This window comes from Oncorhynchus mykiss, chromosome 4, assembly GCF_057628025.1.
Source record: "Oncorhynchus mykiss isolate SJ-2025 chromosome 4, ASM5762802v1, whole genome shotgun sequence".
In the NCBI taxonomy this organism is placed as follows: Eukaryota; Metazoa; Chordata; class Actinopteri; order Salmoniformes; family Salmonidae; genus Oncorhynchus; species Oncorhynchus mykiss.
Window position 1 is genome coordinate 27,131,821 of NC_143025.1, and position 12,263 is coordinate 27,144,083.

Below are 12,263 nucleotides of genomic sequence, written 5' to 3' on the forward strand. Positions count from 1 at the left end.
CCTCTGCTCAAGAAGGTGGTTCAGGTGTTCCTCCACTGTGTCTGCGTGCAGTATGTGCAAGGAAAGCACAAGGAGGAAGGCATGTGGGACACAGCAAGAGCAATTTCCTGCTTGTCCTGTGCTGAGGTCACCGCAAACAAGTGATTCCACCACCAGCCAGGTGTGTCTACCACAGTGGCCTGTCTGCCAGCAACAGCTGTCTGTCAGTTTACACACTGGGCAGTCCTCTTCGTTGTGTCAAACTCCTCCTCACCCAGGATTGTGTTTCCTGACAAGTTTTTGCCAGAATGCCCTTCCCCAACAGCACAAGTTGAAGGTCTGCCTGTGTGATGGGGGAGAGAGAAATAAAGAAGGTAAATACAAATGCAGTCATGGTTCTTCACCATTGTCTAATTATTACTATGCCTAATTTACGTATATTATACTTTATATACTGTACCTGTAAAGTAGAATACCAGATTCCTATGGTGTAAATTCTATGTTTAATAGAAGATGAGGTGAATAATTTTCCTAAATACGCAAAAATACATTTTTGTCTTGTCTGTAGGCCAGGGTTATATCTCATTATTATTAAATATTGATTTGATTGCAGTCGGGACCCGTCCATTAGGGCATTAGGGGTGGTACTCCACTTGTGATTGGTTAAAAAACATTACTTTTTCTGGTGAAAAATTCATAATATATAATTGGATTATGTTTAAATTGTCCATAAAAGCGTGGTTAATTTGTGTACATTTTACTCTTCCAAAAATATTTTATCATATGACTTTCACAGCACAAAGTAAATTACTGTCCTGGGGGAGTTCAGATGAACACCCAGGTCTTCTGGACCTGCTCTATCGAGAAGCCCCTGACTGCGGTCTTCAAAACTGTTATGCATGCTGGAGCATAAAAAGCTGTTGAATTCTAATTTGACTTTACTTTCACATACACTGTGTTGACAGAAACATTGCTCAGATCTTGTCCCCTGGACCCTGGAGGACTTCTGGTGTGGATGATGTTCAGGTTAGATATTCCTTCAAATGATTCCCCTGAACTATACCATTTGATTGTTATTCCTTTATTGAAAATGGGACCTTGTTCACACCATGCTGAAGGCTTGATGCATGGCAATATATAATAGTTGTGATGACTTGTTGAGTAGTTATAGATATCACTGAAAACCCCTTTAGTAATAGTGGCTTTTGTTTGTATGGTGGTATTGTGAAAGTGGGTTGTAATTTGACCTGGATCACTCAATGAGGCACTACTCTTAATATTTATACTTACTTTTTCTTCAAGGAAGCAGATGTTCTTCTAAGGGACACCCTAGAGGCAGCAAGGTGGTGCGAACTCCAAACATTTAAAGGCACCATTTCCCTCCCTAGTGTAATTGGGATGGATGGGGAAGACCGCATTACAACCCTTAAAGAACAATGGTTGTATAATGGCCTGGATGACGACGAAAATATTCCCCTCAAGGAACCATTCATGTTCTCGTTCCAGTTACAGAGACATTATGAGATGTTCTATGTGGAGGCAGTTGACAACAAGAAAATGACTCTCTGCCTCTTTTGAGGAGCAGGAGTGAAGCCATTTTTGAGGAGTGGTCAAACCTTGTTTTTGTCTGCTGTGTTAATTGTTTCAATTGTTAATTATGTTGTTTAGTAAAGATGACTTAGAAGTCACCCGAGTCTCTGATCTCTTCACTGGAGCGGGTATAACTTAATGTACAAAGCACATTCAGCTTGTCAGTATGTCTATATGGTATAGTTTTTCTCCATTCTCACAAGGAAAGTAAATAGCATTTTAAATCAGGATAGGTATTAACTGTATATATGCTTAATGAAATAGTATAATTACAAAGTTATAACATTTATCAACACAATTTTAACACTACATGACATAACAAGTCTGTTCACTGCAACAATATCAGTAGCTTGTCTCAAATATAGCATGAAGCAAAAAGTGCTACAACTCATGTATTGGTACCACTTTATATAATATTTCTTACGATCTTCAAAAATGAAAAATGTTTGTATTCAACATGTGTGTTTGTATTCAGTGTGTGACTGTCAAAGCTCAGATGTACCAAAAAAATGGTGGGCGGAGTCAACCATTTGACCCCGCCCACTGCATTCAGAGGTACTTGGCTCTATCAGGTAGGCTACTCAACAGATGGCGCTAAAGATCAAGTTGTGTTAGGGTTGCGTCAATTCGAATCTGGTATCAGGATAAATATGACATTGAGTCACCGATTGTATACTATGTATTTTTTATTAGCTAAGCAATAAGTGGTAAATGCAATTTTTGTATATACGGGCTCTCTGTCACACCTCGCAGGGCAAACAGAGAACTGACTTGTTCCTGACAAAGATATTATAATATACTCTGATGACAGAAGTAGTTCCTGCTTCTGAGCCGGCCTGTCAGAGTAGAGACTAGGCGTGGTTTAGACTCACCCAGCCTATCGTTGATTGTTGGCGCAGAGCTGGTCCCGGCCCCCGTGGCGCTTCAGCGGTCAGTCGTTGTAGTTGTGTAGAATATTCAGTTATCAGGCATCTGGCTCCTTTTATCTAACAAAAGACCGTTTGTTCTCGCAACACTACGTTCTGAATGTGCCCCCCAACTCATTGCACAGTTCCTGTCTTCATGTTATTCTGTATTTTTCCATCATGAGAAGGCCCATGGACCTGGAACTGTTAACTATGTTGCATAACACATATACCCACACAAGCCAACAGCAAATAACAGCAAACAATATTCCATCATATATGATATGGTAAGGGCTATAGTGTATAACACAGAACCTCACAATCCCCCTTTTTACACCCCTGTGGGTTGTAACCACACCATCCGATATACTAGGTTGCTGATGAACCCAGGGACTTTAAACCTTTATTTTGTGAATATATGAAGTGATGCACGTCCCTTTGTTGATTAACATATATATAAACTGGAGTTTTTGATTCCCCGTTTTGACACCCACAAGGGTGTCAATTAACCACATTATCCTTTATTTCAGCGGTTAATAGCATTTCATGAAAATAATAAAAGGTTTATTATTCATTTTTTATTAATTTATTTTTACAGAAAAACAGAAAAAAATCAACAAATGATATATGCTTTTCAACTCCCCCTTTTGACACCCACAAGGGTGTCACTTATCAAAAATAGGATAAAACTTCATTGTTTATTGACATGTTAGATATAGGATAAAATAAAGCAGAGCAAAGCAAAGCATTATTATAAACCATCTGGTCCTCTCAGCTACTCCTATCCTGTACCAGGTGGGCTCCTTGCCACCCAGGGACTCTAAACCTTCACATAAGAGAGGACAAGTTATATCGTACACGTTATGTATTTAAGAAGTTATCATTCCACGACCTCACCTACAGCAAACCAGGGGTCATCCTCAGTCAGCCCCATCTTTCTCCGGAAGTTAGATTCCGTATCTGCATCTCCTTCAGGAGCATCAATCAAGGGCATCATGCCTGAAGCCTGTACCACATCTGTAACAGACTTCTTCAAACAAGGTATGATGCAAGGAGCACAACACATCAATAACAAAAACACAAGAATTAGGGTCAGAAATCCAATAACCACCAGTGATGCATACTCACCAAGCCACACCCCCATCCAAGACATCCAGCCAGACTCCTCCACCCCAGCCACGCCCTTCATTTCTGCCGAAAGCTCGTCCAATCCAACCAATGCTTTTGATATACTCCCATCAGGACTGGTATTATTAGGTATAAATGTACAACATTGTTCACCAAACATTTTGCAAACCCCTCCCTGACTGGCCAGGATCATATCTAAAGTCAATCTATTCTGCCTGGCGGTCCTGGTAGTAGCCTCCAATTGCTTGGCCATACCAGTAAGGGCAGAGCGGGTATAGTTAACAAAACATTGTTGATTATAGTATATTTAATTTATCCATGAGGTCTGTTTGGCATCCACAATAGCGGAGCCAAGAATTGGTAGTAGATGCCATAAACCATCATTCCTGTTTAGGGCCTAGAATTCCTAAGGAACACCTACTGGCACACCTAGTAGGTTGAAATGTATATTATCTGTTTCCTCAGACCAAGGTGTATCACGCTTATATCTGGAGTACGGGTGAACATCATTAGGTGCTTTTCTAGTAGATCCCAGGAGCTGATTAGCTGTAACTTCAATAATGGTTAGTGGTACTATCAGACTGGCTAAAGCACACATACCCTGCCAATAAAGCAGGCCTATGCTTTATTGGTGCGCAAGAGACCTGGGTTTGGACCCTGTGTGTTGGTTACAAGTATTCAGACCCTTCACTCAGTACTTTGTTGAAGAAATTTTGGCAGTGATTACAGCCTTGAGTCTTCTTCGGGAATGACTCCTGTGTTTTCATGACTGTGTGCTTAGGGTCTATGTCCTGTTGGAAGGTGAACCTGCTCTGGAGCAAGTTTTCATCAAGGATCTCTCTGTACATTGCTCAGTTCATCTTTCCCTCGATCCTGACTAGTCTCCCAGTAACTGCCGCTGAAAAACATCCCCACAGTCAATGCTGCCACCACCATGCTTCACCGTAGGGATGGTGCCAGGTTTCCTCCAGATGTGACACTTGACATTCAGGCCAAAGAGTTCAATCTTGGTTTCATCAGACCAGAGAATCTTGTTTCTCATGGTCTGAAAGTTCTTTAGGTGCCTTTTGGCAAATACCAAGCGAGCTGTCATGTGTCTTCCGTGACTTCCGTCTGGCCACTCTACCATAAAGGCCTGATTGGTGGAGTGCTGCAGAGATGGTTGTCCTTCTGGAAGGTTCTCTCATTTCCACAGAGGAACTCTGGAGCTCTGTTAGAGTGACCATCGGGTTCTTGGTCACCTCCCTGACCAAGGCCCTTCTCCCCCGATTGCTCAGTTTGGCTGGGCGGCCAGCTCTAGGAAGAGTCTTGGTGGTTCAAAACTTCTTCCATTTAGGAATGATGGAGCCCACTGTGTTTTGGGGGACCTTCTATGCTGCAGAATTTTTTTGGTAGCCTTCCCCAGATCTGTGTCTCGACACAACCCTGTCTCGGTGCTCCAAGAACAATTCCTTCGACCTCATGCACTGTCAACTGTGGGACCTTATACAGACAGGTGTGTGCCTTTCCAAATCATGTCCAATCAATTTAATTTACCCCAGGTGGACCAATCAAGTTGTAGAAACATCTCAAGGATGATCAATGGAAACAGGGTGCACCTGAGCTCAATTTCAAGTCTCATAGCAAACGGTCGGAATACTTATGCAAATATAGGGTATTTATGTTTTTTATATTTAATACATTTGTAAAAACCTGTTTTCGCTTTGTCATTATGGGGTATTGTGTGTAGATTGATGAGGAAAACATTTTATTTAATCCATTTTAGAATAAGACTGTAACATAACAAAATGTGGAAAAGGTCAAGGGGTCTGGATACTTTCTGATTTCAACTGTATAGATTGATTGAATGTTATTTTGTAAGGCAGGCGATCACGTGTGTTCAAGCCCAGTAAGGGGGAAGGGACAGTGGAGGAAGCGATACAGGTTACAAACATTTATTTAGAACATAAGGAGAATAATAATTATATTATGATTATTCTACTACCTTTAAGTGACATATATGGTTACTGATGATATGTCAGTAAGATGCTGAAGATGTCCAAAAGAAAATAAGAATATCATTCCTTGTAATAAAGACTACATTTTTATAGATGCATCCAGCTGCAGTCCCGCAGCATGGCATGTCACTAAAACGGTGATGTCATCAAAAAACTGGCCTCTTATTAAAGGGTCAATCTGGAGTTGTTACATCCATTTTTCGATTTATAAAATCATGATTTTGTAGTGAACGGCGGGGCAGGGAATAGAACCCAGGTTGTTAGCTTGGAAGGCAAACACAATTTCACTGATCTTAGGACCAGAAAGCATTTTTGTCTGCAGTTTTCGGTTTGGCTATTTGTTTCAAGTGTATGTGGTGGTTCTAGTTTGTATGGCGCCCTGGGCGAACCCTCCCTTTAGCGCCCGCACCCGGGGGCGGGTTTAAAATGCCGCCCTGGGTGGCTGCCCATGTCGCCCGTACCTAAATCCGCTACTGACTTGTATTAGTCTCTAAATAAATCTCTTTGTCAAACATTTTCATCACTCCCATGTCTTACGCGACTAGTATTTTTGAAAGTGTAGGATAATAATTCAGCCATAGTTTATGTTCATTGCTTTCCAACATTTTACTCCCTCCTTTATGTTTAATATAACTCACATATATTAATTATTCCTTTTGGTTGCCTATCTTGACATGACGTATGTTCTATAGAAAGTATTTGAATCTGATGTGTGCCACAGAAAGTATTTGACTCTTGGGGGAGAATTCTGCCAGGGGGAGATTTGGAAGGCGCCTCAGCATCAGGACAGGCAAGGGTCAAAACCAGGAGGGCGAGAATAAGAGAGACTGGAAAAGCAGGAGCTGAGAACAAAAATACTGGTTGACTTGAAAAACAAGACGAACTGGCAACAGACAAACAGAGAACACAGGTATAAATATACAGGGGATAATGGGGAAGATGGGTGACACCTGGAGGGGGTTGGAGGCAATCGCAAAGACAGGTGAAACAGATCAGGGTGTGACAGGATTCCCTCGAAGCATTTTCAACCCCCGTTCTCAAGTACGTTAGCTAGCCACGGTAGTCAGCTAGCTAGCTGGCTAACTTTTATCTACGTTTTTACTTCTGACACCAATGTAATGACCTGACTAGATCATAAAGGAACAATTGTCCAGACAGAGGATTGAGACAAATAAATTAAAGATACCCGTATAAAACAACCGTGACCTTCACTTGTGAAGACCAGACGTAAGAGAGAGAACATTAGCTAAACGGTCTTAACTTGCAATGCTCCATCCCCCTGCCAAACCCTCCCCACCACTACATCAATCACCAGGATCCCCGGCATCAGAACAGTCCAGGCATTCCCGTGATTGACAGATAGCAGGTTGATTGGTATGTCGGACCCCGCGAACACTGAGTACTGGTAAGTACAACACAACCAACTAACAGCACAACACATAACCCACAGCTGTCTGTGCGGGTCACTACTATATTTAGGATGTGAACACTCAGTGTGTTTGACCTGACGAAGATCCGTTTTGGATCAAAACGTTGTCAATAAGGCGGTGAATTGGGAGCTTTAACAGTGTTCGGGCCTTCTCGTTCTATACTAGTATTCTTTATTAGCCCAGCATCTATGTTTTTAAGGATGTGCGTATGATCACAAACCTTTCTAATGAATACAAACCTTTCTAATGATCACAAACCTTTCTAATGAATACAAACGTATCATCATGAGCATAGCCTCGTTTCTTCTACTCTTTTATTGTTCACTCAGTTAAGCCTGTACTCGAATGAACTATACATGGTGTTCTGCTTTTTGCACTCTTGAACTGAGTGTTGATTCCCTATCCTGCCGCTGTGTACTTTGTATCCATTCAAAATATACAAAGGTGAATGACTTCTGGTTGATTTGAAAGCAGTGACCTGTCATTAGTTATGCTAAGTAAGGTATAGGTACCATACAAAGGCAGATAGTGTTGACTATATAATATTAAGAGAGCAGATAAAGTACAGCTATTTGTGCTGTAAATTATATTGCACTGTAAATTATTCATCAGTTGTTAATTATTAGTTATAGTGGGGCAACAAAGACAAAGAAACATTGTAGATTCAGTAGTAGTGGAGGTGGTCTACTGAGCACGTACTGTAAGATCCATTTTTTTATTTTTGTGTGTGTGTGTGTGTGTGCTTCTCTGTAATTTGAGAACCAAGCAGTTAGAAAGCAGAGAGAGAGAGAATGAGAATGAATGATGAAGACTGTCCTCATAGATTTGCAAAAGTTCAAACCAATGTTAGCCCTATTCCCCTCTTTCCAGGAAACTCCTACTTTTTATATAATACAAAGCTAGCCTTTCCTACTATACATCAACAACCATATTTTGGCCCCCTCCTCCTCGAGCCCAGCACGAAGACCCAGGATTCACATTGATGTGTTCCATCTGACTCCCAGTCAGACATGGGTTCATGGAGCGATTTCAGTGCCAACAGAACATTTATTTGAATTCAATCATTTTGAATTAAAACACTGAATTTGAATTAAATATTTTTGAATTTGTAATGCACAAATGTAATAATTTAATTCACAAATGTAACTTAAATGTCATGATTTGAAACTGAATCGAATTAATATTGCATTCAGTTTTGAAATTACATTTAAATGTAGTTCAATATTGAAATTCAACATTTATATATTCCGTTTCAATATGGTAAATATTGCGATTTGAGATTACGGCACCAATATAACTGACTGGGTTCCAAATCAGGCCTACTGCACAACAGCAACAACCCTTTGTGGCAAACAGAAGGTGAAGGATTTGTGCAACCCATTTAATGAGAGTGCAACCGAGGTGGTTTGGTGATCCATGAATTTGATGAGCAACCTTGTCTGAGACCTGAAGACAGGTGTTAGTTTGACTGATGGGGTTCTAACCCAGGTCTCCTGTGCGTCAGACAGGAAATGTAACTTTTCAAGTTGCTCATAATAATATATGCCATTAAGCAGATACTCTTATCCAAAGCGACTTATACATGCTTACATTTCACGTATGAGCGCTTGACTCTGAGGACATTTATACAGACAGAGGTGGGAGGTTGGGTAAGCCACTTACTACTGCAGATTTACTAAATGTTTTCCAGTCCAATTATAGATTATCTCAATATATGTACTGTACACATACAGTGTTTCCCTGCTTTTTACACCCTTGAACGGGGTATTGATTTCCCTGTCATATTATATATTAACCTAAATATATACTGACAAAAGCACACATAACACTATAGTACAGGTCGTGGAGGAACCTGCAATTTTCTTGGGGAGTATGACTGTCAGAAGGTCAGTTCTGGTGAAGGAAATTCTACTCCAAAATGAATAAAAATCGAATGGTCCATTTATAAGGCAGGTGTGTTATTTAGCAATAAGCATTATCACCTGATCAAATCACATTTTATTTGTCGGGTGTAGACCTTACAGTGAAATGCTTACTTACAAGCCATTAACCAACAATGCAGTTTTAAGAAAAATAAGTGTGAAGAAAGTATTTACTAAATAAACTGAGGTATAAAAGAAGAAAAAAGAAGAAGAAAAATAACAATTAAAGAGCAACAATAAAATAACAGTAACGAGGTTACATGCAGGGAGGGGGTAACGGTACAGAGTCAATGTGTGGGGGCACAGGTTAGTCGAGGTAATTGAGACTATGCATATATAATAAACAGAGTAGCAGCAGTGTAAAAATGGGGGGGTCAATTGCAAATAGTCCGGGTAGCCATTTGGTTAGCTGTTCAAGAGTATTATGGCTTGGTGGTAGAAGCACTTAAGAAGCCTTTTGGACCTAGACTTGGCACTCCATTACCACTTGCTGTGCGGTAGCAGAGAGAACAGTCTATGACTAGGGTGGCTGGAGTCATTGCCAATTTTTAGGGCCTTCCTCTGACACTGCCTGGTATAGAGGTCCTAGATGGCAGGAAGCTTGGCCCCAGTGATGTACTGGGCCGTACGCACTACCCTCTGTAGTGCCTTGTGGTCGAAGGCCGAGCAATTGTCATACCAGGCGGTGATGCAACCAGTCAGGATGTTCTTGATGGTGCGGCTGTATAACTTTTTGAGGATCTGAGGACCCATGACAAATCTTTTCAGTCTCCTGAGGGGGAATAGGTGTTGTCGTGCCCTCTTCACGACTGTCATGTTTTTGTTTGGATCATGATAGTTAGTTGGTGATGTGGACAACAAGGAACGTGAAGCTCTCAACCTGCTCCACTATAACCCCGTCGATGAGAATGGGGGTGTGCTCGGCCCTCCTTTTCCTGTAGTCCATGATCATCTCCTTTGTCTTGATCACGTTGAGGGAGAGGTTATAATCCTGGCACCACACCGCCAGGTCTCTGACCTCCTCCGTATAGGCTGTCAGCAGACACTTTTATTCAGAGCAACTTACAGTCAATGCATTCAACTAAGGTACAGTTGAAGTCGGAAGTTTACCTAGACCTTAGCCAAATACATTAAACTCATGTTTTCACAATTCCTGACATCCTAGTAAAAATTCCCTGTCTTAGGTCAGTTAGGATCACCAATTCATTTTAAGAATGTGAAATGTCAGAATAATAGTAGAGATAATTATTTATTTCAGCTTTTATTTATTTCATCACATTCCCAGTGGGTCAGAAGTTTACATACACTCAATTAGTATTTGGTAGCATTGCCTTTAAATTGTTTAACTTGTGTCAAACGTTTCGGGTAGCCTTCCACAAGCGTCCCACAATAAGTTGGTTGAATTTTGACCCATTCCTCCTGACAGAGCTGGTGTAACTGAGTCAGGTTTGTAGGCCTCCTTTTCCCACACGCTTTTTCAGTTCTGACCACAAATTTTCTATGGGATTGAGGTCAGGGCTTTGTCATGGCCACTCCAATACCTTGACTTTGTTGTACTTACGCCATTTTGCCACAACGTTGGAAGTATGCTTGGCGTCATTGTTCATTTGGAAGACCCATTTGCGACCAAGCTTTAACTTCCTGACTGATGTCTTGAGATGTTGCTTCAATATATCCACATCATTTTCCTACCTCATGATGCCATCTATTGTGTGAAGTGCACCAGTCCCTCCTGCAGCAAAGCACCCCCACATCATAATGCTGCCACCCCCATGCTTCAAGGTTGGGATTGTGTTCTTCAGCTTGCAAGCCTCCATATTTTTTCTCCTTTTTGTTTCATCAGACCAGAGGACATTTCTCCATAAAGTACAATCTTTGTCCCCATGTGCAGTTGCAAACCGTAGTATGGCTTTTCTATGGCGGTTTTGGAGCAGTGGCTTCTTCCTTGCTGAGCGACCTTTCAGGTTATGTCGATATTGGACTCGTTTTACTGTGGATATAGATACTTTTGTACCTATTTCCTCCAGCATCTTCACAAGGTCCTTTGCTGTTGTACAGGGATTGATTTGCACTTTTCGCCCCAAAGTATGTTCATCTCTAGGAGACAGAACGGTATTGTAAGGGTTTTCCTCCTCCTCTTCGTCTGAGGAGGAGAAGCGAGAAGGATCGGAGGACCAATGCGCAGCGTGGTAAATGTCCATGGTTGTTTATTTAAGAAAACATAAACTGAACACTATGAATAAAAAAAAATAAACGTGAAACGAATGAAAACCGAAACAGTACCGTGTAGTGAAAAACACAGATACGGAAACAAACACCCACAAACAAACAGTGAAACCCAGGCTACCTAAGTATGATTCTCAATCAGAGACAACTAACGACACCTGCCTCTGATTGAGAACCATACTAGGCCGAAACATAGAAATCCCAAAATCATAGAAAAACAAACATAGACTGCCCACCCCAACTCACGCCCTGACCATACTAAATAACGACAAAAAAAAAACAAAGGAAATAAAGGTCAGAACGTGACAGGTATGACGACTGCGTGGTCCCATGGTGTTTATACTTGCATACTATTGTTTGTACAGATGAACAGGGGTACCTTCAGGTGTTTGGAAATTGCTCCCAATGATGAACCAGTCTTGTGGAGGTCTACAATTGTTTTCTGAGGTCTTGGCTGATTTCTTTTGATTTTCCCATGATGTCAAGCAAAGAGGCACTGAGTTTGAAGGTATGCCTTGAAATACATCCACAGGTACACCTCCAATTTACTCAAATGATGTCAAATAGTCTATCAGAAGCTTCTAAAGCCATGACATAATTTTCTGGAATTTTCCAAGCTGTTTAAAGGCACAGTCAACTTAGTGTATGTAAACATCTGACCCACTAGAATTGTGATACAGTGAATTATAAGTGAAATAATCTGTCTGTAAACAATTGTTGGAAAAATTACTTGTGTCATGCACAAAGTAGATGTCCTAACTGACTTGGCAAACCTATAGTTTGTTAACAAGAAATTTGTGGAGTGGTGGAAAAACAAGTTTTAATGACTCCAACCTAAGTGTATGTAAACTTCCGACTTCAACTGTATATAAACACCAACATTCCACAGTAATACCAAAAACAAATAAATGTTACTGTGAATGTTATTGTAGTTCAACTTGTCTGTTCGTTTATTCTGTAGATAGCCTTCTTGTAACAAGATCACTGCTAGTTTTACAGCTTCTGAAAACATTTACAAAAGTGCATGTTAGGGAGAATGTTTGTGCTCCCTCTCCTGCGTGTCTGGTATTCCTTTGTTTTTCTCAT

The 12,263-nt window shown here is 40.9% G+C and overlaps 1 long non-coding RNA gene across 1 annotated transcript; it reads left to right on the plus strand.

The window, feature by feature from the left end:
• Positions 1-917: 917 nt before the first annotated feature.
• LOC149983964 (uncharacterized) lies at positions 918-1,667 on the plus strand. Its single transcript, XR_016495186.1, has 2 exons — positions 918-1,005; positions 1,282-1,667. It is a non-coding gene; the product is annotated as an uncharacterized LOC149983964 (long non-coding RNA).
• Positions 1,668-12,263: the final 10,596 nt, after the last annotated feature.